Source organism: Dendrobates tinctorius, unplaced genomic scaffold, assembly GCF_039654945.1.
Source record: "Dendrobates tinctorius isolate UK_male_01 unplaced genomic scaffold, ASM3965494v1 ptg000292l, whole genome shotgun sequence".
NCBI classification, from domain to species: Eukaryota; Metazoa; Chordata; class Amphibia; order Anura; family Dendrobatidae; genus Dendrobates; species Dendrobates tinctorius.
This window is the reverse complement of record NW_027361959.1, coordinates 364,858-390,169: the sequence shown is the minus strand read 5'-3', so window position 1 is coordinate 390,169 and position 25,312 is coordinate 364,858.

Genomic DNA, 25,312 nt, shown 5'->3' with positions numbered 1-25,312 from the left:
AGAAGCCTCTCCCAGAACCAGGGAGAGGCCACAATCATAGCCCCAGGTGTGCAGGTAAGCCTGCACCGGGATCACAACCTTTAACCCCAGAAATGCCAGTCATCAGCACTGGTTCCAGACATTAACCCCACGTGTGCGAGTCAAACCCGCACTGAGATCATGACAGTATTTATTACTACATTGGTTCTATTGCAATACTTTTAGTCTTAGTCTTTATGCTTTCATTTGTCCAATGACTGATAAATGAATTTCTTAAAAAAAGCATAGAAAAGATCAAATAGACTAACAAATGTATAATAATGAAGTGATAAAAAAAACAAACTCTAACTACACAAAAAGTACCCCCCAATATAAAATAACTTTTATTTATCACAATTAAAACAAAATATCATACTAGTTCCTGGAATATATAAATAATGTTGGCCTGAGTGAATTTGGATATCCACTATTATAACAGGCAAAGGAAGACCTGATACTATTCCTAAGAAATGCCCTACCTTACCACAAATTTGGGAAAGCAATAAGACAGAATATCCATAAATATGGGCACAGTGACTATGAAAGAATAGGTGATATGTAATTAAATGTTGATGAATACATGAACAACCCATGTGCATAAACATACACATCAAAAGGGCCACAAGGAGACACCACATAATAAAGTGCAAGTGCAAATAATATATACATTGTAAGGTGCCAATAGTGCTTAGAATGTGAAGATATTTTGTTCTACTTGAGAAAGAAAGAAAAAACCCTGCTAGATCCAACAGTCAGTAAACCCAAAATTGTAAACAGGAATATAAGTCACTTATAATTAAAGGACCCCACATAGCTACCAATTCACTGCGATTCAATGCATTTCCCCATTCTTGATATACAGTTGAAATTAGAAGCTTACATACACTATATGACTAGACACATATGCATGATTTTCGCAATATCTGACATGAAATCAGAATAAACGTTTCCCGTTTTAGGTCAATTAGGATTACTATAATTATTAATATTTGCCAAATGCCAGAATAATGAGAGAATGTTTTAAGGCATTTTTATTACTTACTGCAAAGTCAAAAGTTTACATACACTAAGATTACTATGCCTTTAAACAATTCTGGACTGGCCATATGATGATGTCATGTGTTTGAAAGCTTCTGATAGGTGTTTTGGCAACATCTAAGTTAATTAGAGACACACCTGTGGATATATTTTAATGCACACCTGAAACACACTACTTCTTTGTGTACTGTAGTATCATTGGCAAGTCTCAAGAAATCAGTCAAGATATCATGAGAAAAACATTCATATGTCTCTTTTTATATAGCGTATGTAAACTTCTGGTTTCAACCGTAGGTTCATCAAGAGGAATTAGGGCCCCGTCACACATAGCGATTCACCAGCGATCCCAACAACGATATGAACTTGTCAGGATCACTGGTGTGTCCCTACATGATAGCTGGTGAGCTGCCAAACAGGCAGCTTCACCAGCGATCAGCACCAGCGACGATGAGCGCGCAGCATCGCTGTGTACCTTAGATACCAGCGCGCTGGTGCAGGGAGCTGGTAACCCAGGTAAACAGCGGGTTTCTAAGCGCCACGCGGTGCTTAGAAACCCGCTGTTTACCTTGATTACCAGCTCCTTGCACCAGCGCGCTGGTAACTAAGGTACACAGTGGGTTTCTAAGCGCCACGCGGCACTTAGAAACCCGCTGTTTACCTTGGTTACCAGCTCCTGCTCGCTGATCGCTGGTCTCCCACCTGTCACACACAGCGATGCGTGCTGGCCAGCGGGAGACCAACAATCAAAAAAATGTCCAGGGCTTTCCACAATGATCAGCGATACCCGGCAGGGGGGCCGGTCGCTAATAGGTGTCACACACAGCGATCTCGCTGGTGAGATCACTGTTGAGTCACAAAACTTGTGACTCAGCAGCGATCTCGCTAGCGAGATCGCTGTGTGTGACGGGGGCTTTAGATGATAGTCCAAAGCAGATCCAAAAGCAGGGGGGGTTGGTTTTTTTCTCTGCTGCAGAGAAAATACGTGTTTGGCATGCACAAAATTTTATGGTGCAGATATTCATAAAGGATTTCACTTTTTGCAGTGTGCTTTTCAGTGTGCTGAGAATTTGTTGCAGAATGTCCATAGAAATCCTACATAGAAACACTACATCTTACATACACTATTTTGGAAATTATTTTCCTACTTCAACTCAAAAATGAAAACTTTTTATGAAGGTCCTTATTTAGCTACATATGACATAGGTGAGAGAAGTAATTCTTAGTTAGTTATGGATGACACTATGGGTGAAGGACCCTTAGTTTGTTAGGGATGATAGCTGACTGAGGCCCCTTCCCCACTATATCACCCCATACTGACTGAGGGCAATACTGACAGTGCAAGTGTTGGAAATAGGTCCTCAGTTTGGACAAATGGCTTAGGGACACACATTTACTGTAACTTACTTTGGCCAAGAGTGTGAAGCAGTCAATCAGTATTAATCTAAACAGCAAATTATGGTAGACGAGGGAGAGAAAGAAAGTATGTGAGATAAAATAGAACTTTTTTAGCGGTGATAGCATTATAACCTTGCCCTGTCTGTAATGGGCAAGAGCCTGAACACTGCTCATAAAGGGAAAAAAAAATGCCTTAGAGAAAGCCGACACCCATCTTTATATGTCACACAGAGGGGTCATTTATATTACGTCCACTCAAACTCTATATATAAAGTCATTGCACCTAAAACGATAATTTAATTAATTTTATCTCACTTTCTTTCTCTCCCTCTTCCTCTATAATTTACTCTTAATTTCTTTGAGTAGTGTAATTCCTTCAATATGATACTAGATTGCATACCCTGTAGACTGTGAGCCCTTGCGGGCAGGGTCCTCTCTCCTTCTGTACTTGTGTGTGTCTTGTGTTGCTCATGTTTATTGTACTTGTCTATACTTACCCCTTTTCACACGTAAAACGCCATGGAATAAATGGCGCTATAAAAATGTATTATTATAATAATAATAATAATAATAAACAGCAGCAGCACAGCTCTCCAGGGTTGTACAGCCTGTGGAAGAGCTGTAAGAATTACAACTGATTGAAACAATAGCATTAAAGTTGGCTCACACACATAGAGGGCTTCAGGCAAGGCAGAAGCTTGAAGAGTAAATAAAAGGAACCTGTCATGCCCCAAAAAGTTATTAACCTGCAGATATGGGGTCAGTTTGTATGTATAGCATTCCAAAGCTGCAGCCAACGTACTTAAAGTAAAGCTACAGGGAGGAAATTAACATTATTCCTTCCAAAAGCCTCCAGTTTTCAGTCATAGAGGCACGGCCGGCACAGCTTCTGTGGCGCCCATTAGGCTCAGTCGCCACAGAGGTACTGCACCTTCTCCTAAGGTGTAGTGCCCCACCGCCTAGGTAAGTTGGGAACTCCTTTCCTCACTCCAACACCTGCATCCCACACACAGGATAGTTCAGCACTGATCACATTGCGGCTCATGCTTAGAGGGTAGCAGAGCACCTCTGGTGATTCCTTGCTTCGTAACATGAGATGTGCTGGGAGGTGGGTGGAGTGGAGATCAATATAAAAGAGTGGGAAGGTTTAGAATTGCAGGTCAGTCTGACGGGAGGTCAGGCGAGAGGAGTTCAGTTCTGAAGTTAGTTTTGAGTTCAGTCTGAGTTCAGTCTAGAAAGAGTGCTGCAGCTGCCTCAGTGATCTGAGCCAGCTGGCACGGGAAAGAGAAGAGAAGGAGAAAGACGTAGAACTGCAACCTAAGCTTCCATAAGAGAGAGAAGGAACAGCGCGGAACGAAGGAGTGAGAGAACAGAGAGGAGTTGTGGGTTGGAAGAGGAACCCTGCCTATAGGTTCTCAGCGCAAGGCCGGGGCCCGGTCCCCGAGGCTGTATGGACACTTATGGTTCTGCAGCAGACACCGGTGGAGTAGTTGGCTGTAAATGCACTACTCCCATCTGAGACTTGGGACACAACAGCAACACGGATAGAGAGCCGGGATCCAGGAGGTCCCTGATCAGGCTACAACTGTCTGTCATACAAGTAAGGTTCTAGGAACATCTGACAGGAGGAACTTCAGAGTAACCATGGTACTGGAGTTCTTCACACTAAAAGGCGCAATAGAGGAGTCGTTCAGGAAAGGCACATGTTGGCGGAGTGTTGGAGAGGAGAACCCTGACTTGCCCAGGAAGTTGATTGAGTCTCTACCCCGGAGGACACGGCATGGAGGCAGGCACCAGTGGGTACCACGAACTGTGAGTAAAGCTTTGAAACTGCAAGCCCTGGTGTCCTCCATTCATTCGCCGCTAACACCTTCAGCACCGCTAAATCTGGGTACCAACATCTATACCATTCTGCGCCTCTCCTCATCCATTGCACCTACACTGCCCTGGGACTACAGCTCCACCTGTGGGGAGCTACACCATCTTTGCTGCACCGCACCATCAGTCTCAGTGGATCTGCATGCAGCGTTGGCTCAACATCTTACTTGCCAAACACCACAGGTGGCATCACGAACTATCCATATAAACTATACTATTAACATCACCGCCATTGATATGGGGCACCCAGGGCCATGGACCGGGTCACTGCTGCTATGACACATCCCCCTGACACCAGCCCGGTACCGGGTACCCCGCTGCCCTGGGTGTGAGGACGACCCAATTTTGGCATCACGAGCAGGATGACGAGACCCGATGCCATCGGGTTCTGTGCACATGAAATTTGTGAGACTTTGAACTTTTGAGAATGTGCAGAAGATCTGATTTAATAGACTGTAAAATGGACATTAGAAATGGCCGCTGGCATGGAGAAGAAGGGCGTGAAGAGATGGGTGGTCCTAAGAAAAGACCGCAAAGAGTATTGGGCCTTCTCTGCCTGAATTACTATGTGACAGCGACATGGCCCACCCCACGAGGGGTTCATATACTGGCTTGGTATGAAGGCGCTGGAAGAAGACGCCGCCCCCGGAAGGAGGGGCAGAAGACGTCAGTGGCGGGAAAAGGGCCGAGGCAGGAAGAGAAACGCCAGAACGCCATTTTGGAGAGTGAGGGAAGGAGGCCTGAGGAGCGCGGGGAAACAGATCTCCCTGGCGCCATGGCTGACGGCTCCAACCCGAACTCCGGAATGAACCGCCAGTAACTGGAAGCCGAAATTGCTGAATTGGCAGCCAGCCTGCAGCTGAGGAAAGATGCCTTAGAGAAGCTGAGATGGCAGCGCGCCCCGGCGGGGCCTACACCAGAGGTACCCTCTCCATCGGTACCTGCCGCTACTGCACCAGACTGTCCCCGGGCAGCGCTGATCTATACTTCTACCCTGACCGTACGGCTGAGTGCCGCCTGCCTGAAGGAGTTACCGGAGGACCCGGGAGTGGAAGCGGAGCTCCCACCCGGACCTGACGCGGCTGCGTAGGTCCCAGCAGATATCCCTGCGGATCCGGAGCCACCATCCGCTCCATCACCACCTGCACCGGAGCAGAGGCCGCACCGCCCGGAGGCCCCAGGTATGTCGGATGTTCCTCCACCTGGGGAGGCCCTGGGGTGTACCGCAGTTGCAGCGGCTGGCCAGGTCATCCTGGATCTGGTCTGGGACCGGGATGCTAGTGCCGTGGGTGAGGGCAGGTCCCGGGAAGAGCGGGAGGAAGAAGAGAGTTGGGCAGGATGTCGGGACACCATTCGACAGCTGGCAGCGGAATACCGGGAGAGAGAGCAGAGGAAGAAGGCTGTGTTGGGCCTGGATCTGGCCCGGAAGGAGAGGGCCCGTGCTGGGCATCATGGTCACCGGGATGCAGCTGGATGGGGGCAGGTGCTGAATGTAAACCGAGAGAAGGGGTTCGGATTTATTGCGGACCCCAAAAGAATCAACGACCTGTTCTTTAACCGGCAGGACGTGGAGCCCCATCTGAGGAGGGGGCATCCTGATAGAGACCTGCAGCCTGGGGAGTATGTGACCTTCACCCGGCATGAGGGACTCCGGGGGTGGTACGCCCTGAATATCCGCCGAATTCCGGAGGAGTTTATTGAAAGGTACAAGCCAAAGAGACCAGTTGCTGCCCCTCCACCCACCGTTGCCACTCAGACTACTCAGGTACCCCATTCTAGGAACCAGGCTGCTCTTGCATCACCTCCAGTTCGGCAGCCCAAACCAAGGATAACTGGATTGATGCCTTGGGAGGCAGAATACCTGAGGATGGCCAATGATTACCTTGAATCTGGTAGCCGTTAAAAACTTTCAGTATCTCTCGTTACCCAGGAGGGTTTGTTTGCACCAGTTGTGCCTTTTTGCTATCATGTTTTTGTTTTTCCGGTAGCACTTTTGTTGCCCTGTTTTGATTGGTAGCGTTTTCCCAATTTGAACTAGTGATCATGAACTTGGAGTGATCCAAAAACTTTTATTGTAAATAGTTGCACCTCTTTAGGTGCCCTTTCTTGGTTTTACATATAGAGACACTTTGCGAAGATAATGTTTTTTGCATGGACACTTTTCGAAGATGACGTCTACCTCAAAGGACACTGCAAGAATTCCCAGCTGGGAGTGGTGTCCAGCACCTTACAAGAATAACTGTTGAATGTTTTACTGTGAAGTATTTGATAATGTGTTTTATGAGAGTATTCGTAACTGAGAATTTTATAGAAGAATTTGGAATGTCTGATCTAGAGATGAGTGATGTGAATAAAGAATTGAAAGTAGACAGGTGACGGACCAGGTACTTGCGGTCAGCGTCTTGCGTCTAGAAGAGACAGTGAAAGTAGAAAAATAAATGTGTACTAGAGAAGGAAAATGAGAGAAAAATGTGTTACAGAGAATAGCACTTTGAATTGAGAATTGCAATTAGAATTAAAAATTTTAGATAAAATTTAAGATAGAATTGTTTGTAATGTTCAAGATGAGTACCTCCTATACTAGGAAGATTAGTATAAGAAATGTTTATGCATTACAAAATTTTTGTATGTTTCTTTGCTGTCTACTTTGTTATTGTGCAGCCCGCGGACGTGCTGTATTTAACAGGGAGGTATGTGGCGCCCCTGAGGCTCAATCGCAACAGAGGTACTGCACCTTCTCCTAAGGTGTAGTGCCCCACTGCCTAGGTAAGTTGGGAACTCCTTTCCTCACTCCAACACCTGCCAGATATCTTGGCAGCACGCCGTTTGTGCACGGACTTCCTAGCACATTATCACCCTGCATTGTGCTCCCGTCACCTCTTCTGGTATGCAACTCCTGCTGTTTTTGTAATTTATGTCCCTGTTCATTCCGGGACATGCTCAGCCTTTGCTTTCATTATCATCATCATCATCGTTTCTCTGGTGAGTGCATGCCTGTTCCCTTGAGGACGAGTATTTAATGATTACTGTTTTATGTGCAACTATCGATTGCATTTGGAGCTTGCACTTTTGTTGAACTGGTGTATGTTTACTTGGGGGGTGCCTTTGACTATCATTTGTTTACTTTTGTAGCCTCGATTTAACACTTTCAGCGCAGGTCTTCCTGTTTATTTTGCATGTGTATTTTTTATTTTTTTAATTGCTTTATTTTTAATGTGGGCAAAAGGGTGATGATTTGAACCTTTATATATTTTTTCTTTTTTCATATTTTTTTACACTTTTTTCACATATTTCTGTATTTATTAGTCACTTTGGGGGATTTGAACCTGCGATCATCTTGTGCTATATATAGCAGTGCATTAGCACTGGTAAGTTTGCGAAAAGGAAAACCATTCATGGGGAAACCATCATGACAAGGTCTTTAGCAGAACCCTGGCTGTGATGACAACCCATCAGCACTCCGCGATCATGGCACGGGTGCTCCGATGGGCACTTGGAATTACACAACCCCCTGCCGGCGCATTAAATGCTTCTCTCAGAGATTGACATACGTATATAACTGGTTAAAGCTGGAGGCAAAGCTTCTCCATTGGCTCTCGGAGTCAGATAATTCAGCCATCATTTGCTGGGAAAGATGCGGGCTTGGCTTGCGATCCTGCATTAAAGTCAGGCATTCTGTACGTCATTTGTCGGGAAGAGGTAAAAGGGCAGATTGGGTCCAGTACTAATTAGAAACTAATTTAATTTATGTAAAAACTGGGACAATTTAAAGCTAAGGTCATAATTTCCCCAAACCTTGTTAAATCAACATGGAACATCAGCTCTCTCTCCAATAATGAAACACTAATGATAAGAGCCAAATCTTCTACATGTGGACATCCCCTTTTTCTCCCACGGACACGAGTACACTGTATAGCTATTTACAATTTATTCCACTGTTTAAAATATGAAATAGTCTAGGATTAGAATTGAGTCTTGGTTGCTTACATTAACTTATAACGAAGAAAAACTTCCAAATAACAGATACATCATAACCATTAGTCTTACCATAAGCAAGTTGAGGCCTCTTATTCCCTTGAAGCACTTTCAATTTTACGACTTTCTGACTTTTGCAATAAAGCGTGAGGCACCAGTTAGCAAGTCTTTTACGAGGCAATAAAAGTTTGTTCCTTCAGGGTATTTTTTTTATATGCATTCTTTACTATCTATATCTATTGTGATGTAATAGACTAAACACCTTTGTAAACAGACGTAATTAAATTCAAAGTAAGAAAACTCCATCTAACCAAACACTATAGCCCAAGGCTGTACGGTAATCTCCATAAAAAGGAAACATTATATTAACTGCTAGAATATTGCAGTAAACCCTTCTTTTATTAAGTAATTAGATAAGAGAGAAGCCCTGAACTGAGAACTGCGCTATCCAAACCTAGAACTAATAGACTACTGTACCCAAAGCACAAAGCTAATAAAACAGCTGTTAATACCATAAACTAATATGTATGTAAATATTTTTGGAAGTTCTCAGGAAAAGAGATTTGTGAGATAACGCAGTGGGGGCAGATGTTTCTATATGTCACTTTCTTTTTGTAATTCCAGTGTAGAGCAAACTCGCCACAGCATCAAAGAGTAAATGTGCACTCAAGAAACTTTTCAGAATTAGCTGTCCTGCGTGTACATGAGGAATTATAGTATATCTGGACATTAAGTGACTTACATCCTGCATTTCACGAGTTTTCCTCTTTGTAGACCGAATCTCTTAATTTGCAATTCACTCTCAGCTGGTGCAGACAACTATCAGCTATGATGATTCCCATGCACATCACAGAACACATGTCATGGTTTGGACAGGGTTCTTGCCCTGCATTCGCAGGGTTAAGTGTATGTGGCCTCTTTCTGGATCTGGGTGGGGTATTTATACTCACTCTTTACCAGGGTTCTCTGTCAGCTATACTTTTGCCCTTGGCTTAGTTTAAGTGACCCCTGTGCATTTGTGTCTTGTGCAGTGTGCATGCTTCTGTGTTTAATATCTTGGCTTCTGACCCTGTCTGTCCCCGTTGTGTGCCTGCCTGCCATTCCTGTACCATCTATTGCTCCGTTCTGGTTTACTGATCTATTGCTATGTCCTGACTATCCATTCTGTCTAATCCTTTGGTACTGTCATGCTATCTCGTGCTTTGACCCTGGCCTGATCTGGTTTACGTCCCTGTCTATGCCTCTTGGTAATTTTGTCCCGTAGTTACCCTTCTAGGAGTTTTCCTTCAGCTCCCAGCTCTCTGCCCCCTGGTAGTCATGTGGTTCAGGTCCTGTTTAGAGTTGAGCGACTTTTGGTTTTTTAGGGTCGCGTTTCGTTTCGTGAAACCCGACTTTTCCAAAAGTCGGGTCGAGCAAGATCGTCCGATTATAGGGAAAAGTCGGGGTCGTCCCGAAACACGAAACCCAATGTAAGTCAATGGGGAATAAAAGTCAGCAGTGAGAGGAGGACAGGAAACACACCTACAGTGCCCATTTGAATGCCAAAAGCATCAATTCTTCTTACTTAAGCTTGTCAACCTTAATTAACTTCATAATACAAGTTACGCACTGAAAAATGGGGGTTATTTGGCTAAAGTTGTGGGGGGGAGGGCTGGCTGCAGGTTTTCATGTGCCCTGGGCGAAAGAGCACCCCTTTAACACATACCACAACTCATCATGCTCCGATACGGCAGAGAAATAGCGGTATAGTACAATGAAAAATACCTCACTTTTTACATCTCATGACGAGGCCCATCTATTTCTCCATACAAAATCATTGGTCCCATATAATGTTTGAAACAGTATATGATGAGCTCCACATAATGCTACAGTATATGTTGGTCCCCATGGATGAAGCTCCACTGTCTTATGGGCCCAAATAATGCTCCAAACATAATGGGCCCCATTTCTAATGCTCTAGTGTATAATGGGCCCTGTAAATGCTGCTCCAGTGTCTGATGTCCACCTTTGGAATGTTCCAGTGTATGGTGGGCCCCATCTATCATTCTCCAGAGTATAGTGCTCCCCAAAAATTGCTGTCCCAACATTGAAAACAATCAAATAAGTCTCCTCGCTAGGGAATCCCTGTACTTGTCTGGACTCCTCGTCGTCCCCATCTTCCATCTCACTGCACAGTATTTCAACTTTGCAAGTGCTGTGATCCTGAGCAAGCAGGGGGGGCCCACTCGTTGGCGACGGCACTGGCACAGGGCCCCTGATAGTACGGTGGTGTGTCTGATGGCGGGTGGGCCGAACCTGCACTTTCATCTGCAGCTTCCTCTTTGTCACCGTGTAAGATGGAACTGTATATGGGAAGGGTAACCTGAGTTTCATCAGGGTCAGATTCAGGTCGTGTAGCGTGCGAGGGGAATGTAGTGGTCTGGGTCAATGTACCAGCAGATTCATCGAGCAGTGGCTGGGCATCAGTGCACTTGTGTCGCCCCCAGGAGTACGGTCGCAACAGTGGCATTACCTTCTTCCTAGGTAGTGTGATGTCATGCTTGGGAGCAACGAACGATCTCTCTAGCAGGTTAACTGATTGGGCGGCATTATTCCCACGAGTCATGACCCTCCAAACAGCGTTCATGAAGGCAAAGTGTTTGTTTTACGTGGGCAGTATGGTTGCAAAGCTGAACCTTAAAGGAATGTCCAGAAGGGCACCACCAGGAGTGGAGCCTACGGTTAAATTCGACTCCACCTGGGAAACCTCAACCATGCCAGCTACAGAACAGATGCACACATTGCAAGCTTAATTCCGTTAACGAACGAGACTCCGTCATGCCCTGCGGTCTGAGTCCGGCTTACTAGAGGGACACGTGAGGCTCTGGCACATGAGATTGGCCAATAACTGGTGTGTCATGCCGTTACATGTCCGTGGCTGCATGTGCGCTACACTGAAAAGGCCAGCGTTTGTCGCTTACAGGTGCAGATAACCCGCTGAACAACGTTAGTGATGGGGATCACTGATTGCAATTATTACCCGCGAACAATGATTTCCCAGTAAGTGCAGGTCAACCGCAGTTCCGGAATTAGGCCTAACCGTCATTCCTGAAAAAATGAAAAACTTACGTGTGCAAACCACAGGTGCTGTAGCTTGCTTAACAGCTCGCCAGCCGTTCTCACGCCCAGTATGGATTACACGTGATTGCACAAAGGTGAGAAAGGGTACCGTATCCCCAGATAACATGTATGGATAGCGTACACATTCAAAATATATGTCTATACATCAGGAGGCAGGCTCAGACGGTGTTAGGTCCAGTATGGATTGCACGTGATTGCACAAAGGTTAGAAAGGGTACCGTTTCCCCGGATAACATGTATGGATAGCGTACACATTCAAAATATATGTCTATACATCAGGAGGCAGGCTCAGACGGTGTTAGGCCCAGTATGGATTGCACGTGATTGCACAAAGGTTAGAAAGGGTACCGTATCCCCAGATAATATGTATGGATAGCGTACACATTCAAAATATATGTCTATACATCAGGAGGCAGGAAGACGGTGTTAGGCCCAGTATGGATTGCACGTGATTGCACAAAGGTTAGAAAGGGTACCGTTTCCCCGGATAACATGTATGGATAGCGTACACATTCAAAATATATGTCTATACATCAGGAGGCAGGCTCAGACGGTGTTAGGCCCAGTATGGATTGCACGTGATTGCACAAAGGTTAGAAAGGGTACCGTATCCCCAGATAACATGTATGGATAGCGTTCACATTCAAAATATATGTCTATACATCAGGAGGCAGGCTCAGACGGTGTCAGGCACAGTATGGATTTGACGGCCCAGACTACACAGCGGAGGAGCAGGGAGAGGTAAAGATTGCAAATGCTGGGGCCCTGCCCAAGCAAGGGGGGCCCACTCGTGGGCGTCGGTACTGGCACTGGGCCCCTCATAGTACGGCGGTGTGTCTGACGGCGGGTGTGCACCACCACCGTCAGAGACACTTGATTGCACTATGAAGGACCCTGTGCCAGTGCCCGCGCCCAAGAGTCGGCCTACCCACCTGTCCAGGGCAATGGCACTCGCACGGTGTCATGCGCTAGGTGGTGACCCCGGCCATGGGGGGGGAGGCAGCACAGTTAGGGAGTTTTAGAAAGTGGCATATGTTGATGTTGGACATTCAGCTGATGCAAAAGGTGAAATAGGTCAAGTCCCAGGAAGAGGTGGACCAAAGCAAGCCATTTTTCTGTCACCCTATGTGTCATCAGGGGAAGGTGGGACAAAATCCTTGGAAACCCATGCGTGGTTCATTTTAATGAAGGTTAGATCATCCACATTTTGGGTTGACAGACGGGTCCTTTTTTCTGTCAGGATTGATCCAGCTGCACTGAAGACTCTTTCCGATAGCACACTTGCAGCTGGGCAAGCGAGCTCCTGTAAGGCATATTGTGCCAATTCAGGCCAGGTGTCCAGTTTAGCGGCCCAATAGTCAAAGGGGAATGACCTGTGTGGGAGAACATCGATATGGGAGGAAAAGTAGTTTGTAACCATAGTTGACAACTGCTGTCTCCTGTCACTTTCCATCGATGCAGTATTACCAGTTTTGTGAGCGGTACTTGAAAAATCAGTCGACAACATTGTCATGAAACCCCTGTCTCCAACGCCACTTCTGCTGTGTGCACCACGAACACCTCTGCCAAGCTGCCCCCGGCCCGTACGGCTCGTGTGAGAACCATCACCGCTGCTGTGTGCTGGGAATGCCTCAAGCAACCGATTTACCAGAGTTGCTTGTTTATTAGCCAATATTAGGTCAAGGTTCTCCTGTGGCATGATGTTTTGTAATTTGCCTTTATAGCGTGGATCCAGGATGCTGGCCAACCAGTAGTCGTCATCGTTCATCATTTTGGCAATGCGTGGGTCCCTTTTTAGGATCTGCAAGGCATAATCTGACATGTGGGCCAATGTTCCCGGTGTCAATGATGCACTGCGAGTGCTGGTTGGAGGAGCACTTTCTGGCAAATCCACATCTCTCCAGTCACGCACAAACCCTGTACCAGACCTTGCCACGCCAACATTTTCACTTGCCCCACGAGATGCATCCTCCTCCCCTAAGTAATCATCCCCATCATCCTCCTCCTCTTCTTCCTCCACCTCGTCCAGGAGAGGTCCCTGAGCAGACAATGGCTGAATGTCATCAAGGATTCCCTCCTCCTCTTCCTCCTCATCAACATTGGCTGCAGACGCCTGCTCCTTAAGGTGCGGCAAAGTTTGCATGAGCAGACGCATAAGTGGGATGCTCATGCTTAGGATGGCGTCGTCTGCGCTTACCAGCCGTGTGCATTCCTCAAAACACTGAAGGACTTTACAGAGGTCTTTCAGCTTCGACCACTGCACACCTGTCAACTCCATGTCTGCTCTCAAAGTGCCTGGCCGTGTATCCTCCCACAAATGCATTATGGCCTGCCTCTGCTCGCACAGCCGCTCCACCATGTGCAGGGTGGAGTTCCACCTTGTTGCAATGTCGATAATGAGGCGGTGGTTGGGAAGGTGGAGCAATCGCTGCAGCTTCTGCATACGAACGGAGTGTACAGGCAACCGGCGGATGTGCGCGCACAGTCTTCGCACCTTCTGGAGCAGGGCTGTTAACTCCGGATAATTTTTGAGAAAGCACTGCACCACCAGGTTCAAGGTGTGAGCCAAGCAAGGTATATGGCTGAGTTTTGAAAGGGCTATGGCTGCCACAAAATTACGGCCGTTATCACTAACTACCTTGCCTGCCTCGAGATGTACACTGCCCAGCCATGACTCAGTTTGTCGCTTCAAGTACTCGGCCAGCACCTCGGCGGTGTGTCTGTTGCCCAATCACATCATCTGCAACACAGCCTGCTGACGCTTTCCACTAGCTGCTCGATAGGGGGACACATCGTGTGCAACAGTGGCAGCTGCAGATGGAGTGCTCGTACGACTGCGCTCTGTGGACGAGCTTTCGCTTCTGGAGGAGGAGGAGGAGGAGGGTCGAACGCCTACAGCCAACTGTTTCCTATACCGTGGGCTAGGCAGCACTGTCCCACCACTGCTGTCCCCTGTGGACCCTGCATCCACCACATTAACCCAGTGCGCAGTGATGGACACGTAACGGCCCTGGCCATGCCGTCTGGACCATGCATCAGTTGTGAGGTGCACATTTCCGCTCACTTACTGCTTGAGTGCATGGACAATGCGGTCTTTCACATGATGGTGGAGGGCTGGGATGGCTTTGCGAGAGAAGAAGTGGCGACTGGGTAGGTCATAGCGTGGTACTGCATAGGCCATGAGTTCGCGGAAAGCTGTGCTTTCCACCAACCGAAAGGGCATCATCTCAAACGAGATTAGTTTGGCAATGTGGGCGTTAAAACACAGTGTACGCGGATGAGAGACTGAGTACTTTCTTGACCTACTCATAGTGTCTGGGAGGGTGAGCTGGACTTGAGAGCTGCATATGGTGGAAGTAGCGGTAGACAGGGCGGACTGAGAGAGGGTTGATGATGGTGATGGAGTTGGTGTTCTTTCTGATGGCCTAGAATCAGTCTTTCGTTGATATAACAGTGGGATTCCCTGACTGCTGTGGCCTTGCAACGACACCTCAACATTTGCTGCTGTGCTAACCGGTGGGCTTACAGTGGGGGAAACAATGTAGCGTTGCTGACTACCTTCGTTGTGATCAGTTGCACATGTGGCACTTGAGGTTTGGTGTTGTGTACACGCTTGCAAGTGCATGCTGGTTAAATATCTAAGCATGCAACTGGTATTCAAATTTTTCAGATTTTTCCCTCGGCTAAAGGTCTTTGCGCACTTCTTACAGATAACCTTGGCCTGATCATGAGGATTTTGGTCAAAAAAGTGCCACACTGCACTCTTCCTACTTTGGCAAACATTTTGCGGCCTAGCACGCTGTGATCTTTTGACCCTCTGGACAAGCTGTCCAGCAACTCTTTTGATGTTTGGAACCTGTCTTTGGAGTGCTCCAGGCCTGCCAGATAACAGCTGTTGCGATGTCGATGTCTGCTGTGGATGCTCCTCATCTGAGCTATTGGAAGCAGCACCCTCTTCCCCCAATGGATGCCAATCTGGGTCAACAACTGGGTCATCCATCACCTCCTCTTCTATGTCATGTGCACCTTCCTCTGTGTCACCGTGTATGGTGGTATAGTGTGCGGGAAGGGGCACCTGAGTCTCATCAGGGTCAGAATCTGGCTCTGTACACTGCGAGGACAATGTAGTGCTCTGAGTGAATGTACCAGCAGAATCATCCATCAGCGGCTGTGCATCAGTGCACTCCATGTCAGATTCATCTTGGCCTGGGTAATTCACCATTTGACTTGATAATCCAGGCATGGTATGTGAAAACAGCTCCATGGAGTAATCAGTAGTATGGCCTGCGTCATCCTTCAATCTTGATTGGGGTGAAGGACACAAGGAAAGGTGTGGTTCATGAACATGAGCCTCCAATGACGACTCAGTGCTTTTACTTTTTACAACTGAAGAAGAGGAGGCGATAGAGCTGGAGGCTGAGTCAGCAATGTAAGACAAAACTTTTTCCTGATGCTCTGGCTTTATAAGCGGTTTGCCAACTCCTAGAAAACTTAGCATTCGAGGCCTTATGTAGCCAGACGATGACGCAGGCTCAACACCTCCTGCATTCGGTCCTATTTTGCTCTTGCCACTACCATCAGATCCACCACCAACACCATCATTACCAGCTGCCAACCCCCGCCCAATTCCACGGCCTCTTCCACCAGCCTTCCTCATTTTTGGTAGAAATGTAGACAAAATCCAACAAACTATATAGTAATGTAAAACAAGGTACAAGGTGTCTATAGGACAGGGGAGATTTTGAATTTCTGCAGACACTTGTGGACACTGGACACTTTTGGATTGTGTGAGGCCCACTGATATCTGAGCGCTATGTCACAGGCTCGATGGCACAGCTGTGACAAAAGTGACGAGAGGATAAGGGAGATTTTGAATTTCTGCAGACACTTGTGGACACTGGACACTTTTGGATTGTGTGAGGGCCACTGATATCTGAGCGCTATGTCACAGGCTCGATGGCACAGCTGTGACAAAAGTGACGAGAGGATAAGGGAGATTTTGAATTTCTGCAGACACTTGTGGACACTGGACACTTTTGGTTTGTGTGAGGCCCACTGATATCTGAGCGCTATGTCACAGGCTCGATGGCACAGCTGTGACAAAAGTGACGAGAGGATAAGGGAGATTTTGAATTTCTGCAGACACTTGTGGACACTGGACACTTTTGGATTGTGTGAGGCCCACTGATATCTGAGCGCTATGTCACAGGTTCGATGGCACAGCTGTGACAAAAGTGACGAGAGGATAAGGGAGATTTTGAATTTCTGCACACACTTGTGGACACTGGACACTTTTGGATTGTGTGAGGGCCACTGATATCTGAGCACTATGTCACAGGCTCGATGGCACAGCTGTGACCAAAGTGACTAGAGGATAAGGGAGATTTTGAATTTCTGCACACACTTGTGGACACTGGACACTTTTGGATTGTGTGAGGCCCAATGAATATCTGAGCGCTATGTGACAGGCTCGATGGCACAGCTGTGACCAAAGTGACTAGAGGATAAGGGAGATTTTGAATTTCTGCAGACACTTGTGGACACTGGACACTTTTGGATTGTGTGAGGCCCACTGATATCTGAGCGCTATGTCACAGGCTCGATGGCACAGCTGTGACAAAAGTGACGAGAGGATAAGGGAGATTTTGAATTTCTGCACACTTGTGGACACTGGACACTTTTGGATTGTGTGAGACCCAATGAATAGCTGAGCGCTATGTGACAGGCTCGATGGCACAGCTGTGACCAAAGTGACTAGAGGATAAGGGAGATTTTGAATTTCTGCACACACTTGTGGACACTGGACACTTTTGGATTGTGTGAGGCCCAATGAATATCTGAGCGCTATGTGACAGGCTCGATGGCACAGCTGTGACCAAAGTGACTAGAGGATAAGGGAGATTTTGAATTTCTGCACACACTTGTGGACACTGGACACTTTTGGATTGTGTGAGGCCCAATGAATATCTGAGCGCTATGTGACAGGCTCGATGGCACAGCTGTGACCAAAGTGACTAGAGGATAAGGGAGATTTTGAATTTCTGCAGACACTTGTGGACACTGGACACTTTTGGATTGTGTGAGGGCCACTGATATCTGAGCGCTATGTCACAGGCTCGATGGCACAGCTGTGACAAAAGTGACGAGAGGATAAGGGAGATTTTGAATTTCTGCAGACACTTGTGGACACTGGACACTTTTGGATTGTGTGAGGCCCACTGATATCTGAGTGCTATGTCACAGGCTCGATGGCACAGCTGTGACAAAAGTGACTAGAGGATAAGGGAGATTGGATTGCTTTTAAATAAGCAGTTTGCAGAGCAGTGGGTAAACAGCAATGCCAGCCTGTCAGGAAGCCTTAAAAGGCAGCCCAACAACCAACATCACTGATATACCACAATATAGCCTCCCCTTGCACTGCACACACAGTGACTGGTGTGTTGTGCAGGCCAAATCGCTAGCAGCAGAAGCAGTTTTTTTTTCTTCTCAGCAGGACAAAAAAAAAAATTGGGATTGCTTTTAAAAAAGCTGTTTGCGGAGCAGTGGATAAACAGCAATGCAGGAATGTCAGGAAGCCTTAGAAGGCAGCCCAACAACCAACACCACTGATACACCACTATATAGCCTCCCCTTGCACTGCACACACAGTGACTGGTGTGTTGTACAGGCCAAATCGCTAGCAGCAGAAGCAGTTTTTTTGTCTTCTTCCCTGCCTAACGCTCTCCCTACAGAATCAGCAGCAACCTCTCCCTATACTGAGATCGGCAGAAGTAAGATGGCGGTCGGCGTGCACGCCCTTTTATACCCCCTGTGACGCCCACCAAAGCAAGCCAATCACTTGCATGCCCTTCTGAAAGATGGTGGTGACCCCTGCCTATGTCATCACGTTGCCCACAGTGTCCGTGGATCCTGATTGGCTGAAAAAGAGCGCAAAACAAACTTTTGAAACGCGACTTTGGCGCGTAAGTCGCCGACCTCATCCTAGGGTCGGGTTTCGTTTCATGAAACCCGACTTTGCGAAAAGTCGGCGACTTTTGAAATTTTTCGACCCGTTTCGCTCAACTCTAGTCCTGTTAGTACACAGCCTCTGGGACATGCTCCTCTCCCTAGGGACCCCGGTAAGCCCTTGCAGCAGCGTGGGTTTCTCAGGGTCCAGACTCTGGCTTGATGTCAGTTCTGGATATCTTGACAAGACAGGGATGGATTCATCCTTTTTATTCGTTAGACAACAGAAATGACAGGAGTAATCTTTAACTTTGTAGATGTAAATACAGTTCTGGGGTGAGAGAAAAGACTTGTTAGAAAGCTCAGCACAATTTTTTGTGTCTCCCTCTGCTTGTTTTCTCACTCCTCCTTTCCACCTCAATAGAATGTAAAAGGCTCTGTAATCTTAGAACTTACTGTGCTTGTGAGCAATCATGTCTTGAGCAAGACAGAGTTAAGCGCTTTTTTCTTTGATATAATATATTACAAAGTTTCTTACAATCACATGTACCATTGTATATCACATGTATTGATGTAAAGATTGTTCAAAGTATATTAGTCACCTTTCACATATATTGCTCACACAGTGGTGTTTTTCTATTAATTTTATTAAATCACTTGAATAAATGATAATCAATTAAAGAGGTTGCTCACCTACCATCTATTCTATTATTTCTAAACACTCTTTTTCGGTGATTACTTTGTGTCTCTGTTAATACTCCATCCACACACATAATGATACACCATTTGAAAGGTAAACTTTCCCCCTTCATCACGAAAATACCCAAACAAACCACACAGCCACGATTTGATCACATAATACAGTTTAAACATTAATTTTCATAAACCTGCAGTAAGGAGAAATGACCTGAAGTTGGCACCACAGTATCCCAAAGCACACTACCACAAAGCTGCTTACAGATATCACAAACAAATCCAAACATTTGCCTTGGAGGCATTCCAGCTTGCCAAATTGCTTGCCCAGCCTATTTTAGCCAAATTGGAGGATTGCATACTTCACTGCAGGTGAGGCACATATGCAAACACATTTGTAAATATGTGCTACCTATTGAATTGTACACTTGCTCCATTCATACTCCACCCACACAAACAAATGATAACACCATTTGAAAGGTCAAATTACCTGCAGGTGGCAGCACATTACCACAAAGCACACTACCACAAAGCTGCTTACAGACATCACAAACAGATCCAAACATTTGCCTTGGGGTCTTTCCAGCTTGCTCATGTGCTTGCCCAGCCTATTTGAGGCACATTGGAGGTTTGCACACTTCACTGCAGGTGAGTCACATATGGAAACACATTTGTATACATGCATTGCTTTTTCGGTGATTACTTCACCCCACACACACAAATGGTGAGTCACATATGCAAATACATTTGTAAACATGCACTGCTTTTTCACTGATTACTTCACCCCACACACAAATGATACACCATTTGAAAGGTAAACTTGCTCCCTCCAGGAAGAAAAGAGCCAAACAAACCACACATTCACGATTTTCAATGACCTGCAGGTGGCACCTCAATTGAAAGACTTTTTTTGGCCTCCTTATGAAACCAATTTATTGTATTACCAATCTACATATATAAATACCTATCTGTGTTCATCATCTCATGAAATATATTTACATTTGACAAGCGTGGTTTTTCTGAAATTGCCTGCGCCCCCAACGACTAATGTGCGAAAATATTGCCAGCTAGTAATTTTTGTATTGTTCAACCTTGCTGAGGGTTTAAAAATAGCCTTCCTCTTCATAGTCCCTTTATATTATCTAGACATCCATAAGGTTCAGTACAATTTGGTTATTTAAAATGAGTTTCCAGTGTTCACCTGCAAACTTTGGGGGCATCTAGTAAAGAATTTTGGCTATAGAATTCCTGAAAGGAAAATATAGCATTACACAAAAATCAATGGATGTAGGATTATTATTATTAATGCTATTTATTTATATAGCATCATTGATTCCATGCTTCTCTGCATGAGAAGGGGTTGCATACAAAATACAGATAATAACTCAAAACTACACCTCCCAATGCAAAATTAGTCTAGTTTCCCCTAGTAACAATGTGCAATTTATAATACTGGCCAGAATATCAAATAATATTATAATACTGGTGTCTCCATTTGTTGTTGAAAGGACTCTGTGACTCTATAGCTAAACAACTTTTAGGGGTTGTCAGTATAGTTTTCCACCATTTTAGTTTTATTCCTTATCTAGCTAACCCCTTTACCCCCGAAGGTGTTTTGCACGTTAATGACCAGGGCAATTTTTACAATTGTGACCATTGACACTTTATGAGGTAATAACTCAGAAACGCTTCAATGGATCCTGGTGATTCTGAGGAAGAATGGGCAAGAATTTCAGTCTCTCAATGTACAAAACTGATAGAGACATACCCCAAGCGACTTGTAGGTGTAATCGCAGCAAAAGGTGGCGCAACAAAGTATTAAGTTAAAGGGGCTGAATAATATTGCACGCCCCACTTTTCAGTTTTTGAATTTCCACAAAAATTTTAAATAACCAATAAATTTCATTCAACTTCACAATTGTGTTCCACTTGTTGATTCTTCACCAAAAATTTACATTTGGTATCTTTATGTTTGAAGCATGATATTTGAGAAAAGGTTGAAAAGCTCCAGGGTGCCAAATACTTTCGCAATGCACTGTATGGGGTATCAGCGTACTCAGGACAAATTGGACAACAACATTTGGGGTCCAATTTCTCATGATACCCATGGGAAAATAAAAATATTGGGGACTAAATGATCATGTTTGTGGAAAAAATATGATTTTTTTATTTTCACGCCCGGGTGTTATAAACTTCTGTGAAGCACTTGGGGGTTCAAAATGCTCACCACACATCTAGATAAGTTCCTTGGGGGGGTCTAGTTTACAAAATGGGGTCACTTGTGGGTGGTTTCCACAGTTTAGGAACATCAGGAGCTCTCCAAACTCGACATGACACCAGCTGACCATTCCATCAAAGTCTGCATTACAAAACATCACTACTTCCCTTCCGAGCCCCAACGTGTGCCCATACAGTAGTTTTCTCCCACATATAGGGTATCAGAATACTCAAGACAAATTGAACAACAACATTTGGGGTGCAATTTCTCTTGTTACCCTTGGGAAAATAAAAAATTGGGGACTAAGAGATCATGTTTGTGTAAAAAAAAATTTTTTTTTTCATGCCTGGGCGTTATAAACTTCTGTGAAGCACTTGAGGGTTAAAAGTTCTCACCACACATCTAGATAAGTTTCTTAGGGGGTCTAGTTTCCAAAATAGGGTCACTTGTGGGGATTTCCACTGTTCAGGCACATCAGGTGCTCTCCAAACGCGACATGGCGCCCGATCTCAATTCCAGCCAATTTTGCATCAAATGGCTCTCCTTCCCTTCCAAGCTCTGCCATGCACCCAAAAAGTTGTTTACCCCCACATATGGGGTATCAGCATACTCAGGACAAATTGCACAATAACATTTGGGGTTCTGTTTTCCTTCGGAAATTAAAAATTGGGGGTGAAAAGGTCATTTAGCGGGAAAAATATGATTTTTTTAATTTTATGGCTGTATGTTATAAACCTCTGTGAAGCCCTTGGGGGTTCGAAGTTTTCACCACACATCTAGATAAGTTCCTTGGGGGGGTCTAGTTTCCAGAATGGTGTAATTTGTGGGAGTTTCCACTGTTTTGGAGAGCCCCTGATGTGCTTAATGTGACATGGCATCCGATCTCAATTCTAGCCAATTTTGCGTTGGAAAAAGTCAAACGGTGCTACTTCCCTTACGAGCTCTGCCATATCAGGTATCAGCATACTCAGGATAAATTGCACAATAATTTTTATGGTCCAATTTCTCCTGTTACCCTTGGTAAAATAAAAAAAATTGGACCTGAAGCTATTTTTTTTGTGAAAAAAAGTTAAATGTTATTTTTTTTTAAACATTCAAAACATTTCTGTGACGCACCAGAAGGGTTAATAAGCTTCTTGAATGTGGTTTTGAGTACCGTCATGGGTGCAGTTTTTAGAATGGTATCACTTTTGGGTATTTTCTATCAAATAGACCCCTCAAAGTGACTTCAAATGTGATGTGGTCCCTAAAAAAAATGGTGTTGTAGAAATGAGAAATTGCTGGTAAACTTTTAGCCCTTATAACTTCCTAACAAAAAAAAAATTTTGTTCCAAAATTGTGCTGATATAAAGTAGACATGTTGGAAATGTTACTTATTAAGTTTTTTGTGTGCCATATCTCTGTGATTTAAGGGCATAAAATTCAAAATTGGAAAATTGCTAAATTTTCAAAATTTTCACCAAATTTCAATTTTTTTAACAAATAAACGCAAGTTAAATGAATTAAATTTTACCACTAACATGAAGTACAATATGTCACGAGAAAGCAGTGTCAGAATCACCGGGACCCAAGGGAGCATTCCAGAGTTATTACCTCATAAAGGGACAGTGGTCAGAATTGTAAAAATTGTCCATTAACGTGCAAACCACCCTTGGGGGTAAAGGGGTTAAACAGTTATTCTCATTGAGATAATCCAGAATAACATCCCTCAGAAACCCTTCAAATATTTTACCAACAATAGAGATTAGACTTACTGGCCTATAATTTCCAGGTTCACTTTTAGAGCCCTTTTTGAATATTAGTACCACATTTGCTATGCGCCAGTCCTGTGGAACAGACCCCATCAATATAGAGTCCGTAAATATAAGAAATAATATCTTGTCTAATCCTTTACTTAGTTCTCTTAGTACTCGTGGGTGTATGCCATCCGGATCCGGAGATTTATCTATTTTAATCTTAACTAGCCGGTTTCGCACCTCTTCTTGGGTTAGATTGATGACCCTTAATAGAAGGTTTTTTTACTCTCGGCATTTCACCTAGCATTTCATCTTATACCGTGAATACTGTGGAGAAAAAGGTGTTTAACATATTAGCTTCTTTCCTTGTAATCTACAACCATTCTTTCCTCAAAATTTTTAAAGGGCCTACATTTTCACTTTTGATTCTTTTACTATTGATATAGTTGAAGAACAGTTTGTGATTAGTTTTACTCTCCTTAGCAATGTGCTTCTCTGTTTCCTTTTTGTCAGCTTTAATTAGTTTTTTAGATAAAGTATTTTTCTTCCTATAGTTTTTTAAAGATTCAATGGTGCCATCCTGCTTTAGTAGTTTAAATGCTTTTTTTTTACTGTTAATTGTCCCTCTTACTTCTTTGCTTAGCCACATTGGGTTTTTCATATTTCTTGTCCTTTTATTCCCACAAGGTATAAACCGCTTACAGTGCCTATTTAGTATGTTCTTAAACATTTCCCATTTATTATCTGTATTCTTATTTCACAAAATATTTACTTGGATCCAAATGTTTTTATCTTGTCAAGGGTAACAGGAAAAAATAGACCCCAAAATATGTTGAGTAATTTCTCATGAGCATGCCGATACTCCTTGTGAGTGAGAAAACTACTGGGCGATACTGCAGAGCTCGGAAGGGAAGAAGCACCATTTGACTTTTTGAATGCAAAATTTGCTGGAACAATAGGTGAATGCCATGTCGAGTTTGGAGAGCCTATTATATGCCTAAACAGTGAAAATCCCCCACAAAGTGACACCATTTTGGAAACTAGACCCCTCAGGAAATTAATCTAGATGTGTGGTGAGCACATTGATCCCTAAGGTGCTTCACAGAAGTTTATAATGTTGAGCCATAAAATAAAAAAAATCACATGTTCCGCACGAATATGTTTTTAGCCACAAATGTTGCATTTTCATAGGAGTAACTGGAGAAATTGCAGCATACCATTTGTAGTGCAATTTCTTGTGAGCACGCCAATACCCCATGTGAAGGAGAAAAATAATGTTTGGGCGCATAGCAGGGCTCGGAAGGGAAGGAGTGTTATTTGACTTTTTGAATGTAAAATTTCCTGGAATCATTAGCGAACGTCATGTCACATTTGGAGAGCCCCTGATGTGCCTATGTACCTAAAGAATGGAAACCTCCACAAGTGACCCCATTTTGGAAACTTGACCCCACGAGGAATGTATTTTGATGTGTGGTGAGCACCTTGAACCCCCAGGTTCAAGAAGTTTATGACATTGAGCCATACTTTCCTGAATATGGCGATACCCCATTTGTGGGGGAATACTACCTTTTAATCACAGTGCAAAGCTCAGAAGGGAAGAGGCGCCATATTGGAGTTCAGATTTTGCTGGAATGGTTTGAGGGTGCCATGTCACATTGGCAGAGCCCCTGAGCTTCCCAAAAAACAGAAACCCCCTTTATGTGAACTCATTTTACAAACTACACTCCCCAATGAATTTATCTAGTGATGCAGTGATCATATTGGCACTACACGTGACTCACTGAATGTTATAACATTGAACGGTGAAGAAAGAATAATTTACATTTTAACCACTAAAATGTTGTTTTAGCCCCACGTTTTTAATTCTTCTGAGGGCTAATAGAAATTTTTTTACAACAAACTGTTGTCCATTTTTTTCTTAGTGTGCCAATACCCTACATGTAATCGGGAAATATTTTTCAGGCACAGTGCAAAGCTCAGACAGCAAGGCACACCAGATTTTACTGTAATGGTTGCAAACCCCGATGCAAGTGCTCAGCGCAGAGCGCAGGATAAATGTGCGCCAAGCCTTACTTGTAATCTTTGGGATGCAGAATCAAAAAATCAACAGCAGGTGAAGAATTGGTTTTACTTTTTATGCTGTGCCTCGTGCAGTATAAGTGATTAGACGACTTTATTCTTTGCATCTGTGCAATTACAGCGATACCAGATTTATACCAGGTTTTTATGTTTGGCTGCTGTCACACACTAAAAGACGCCTTTTATTGCAAAAAATAGTTTTTGCATTGCCATATAT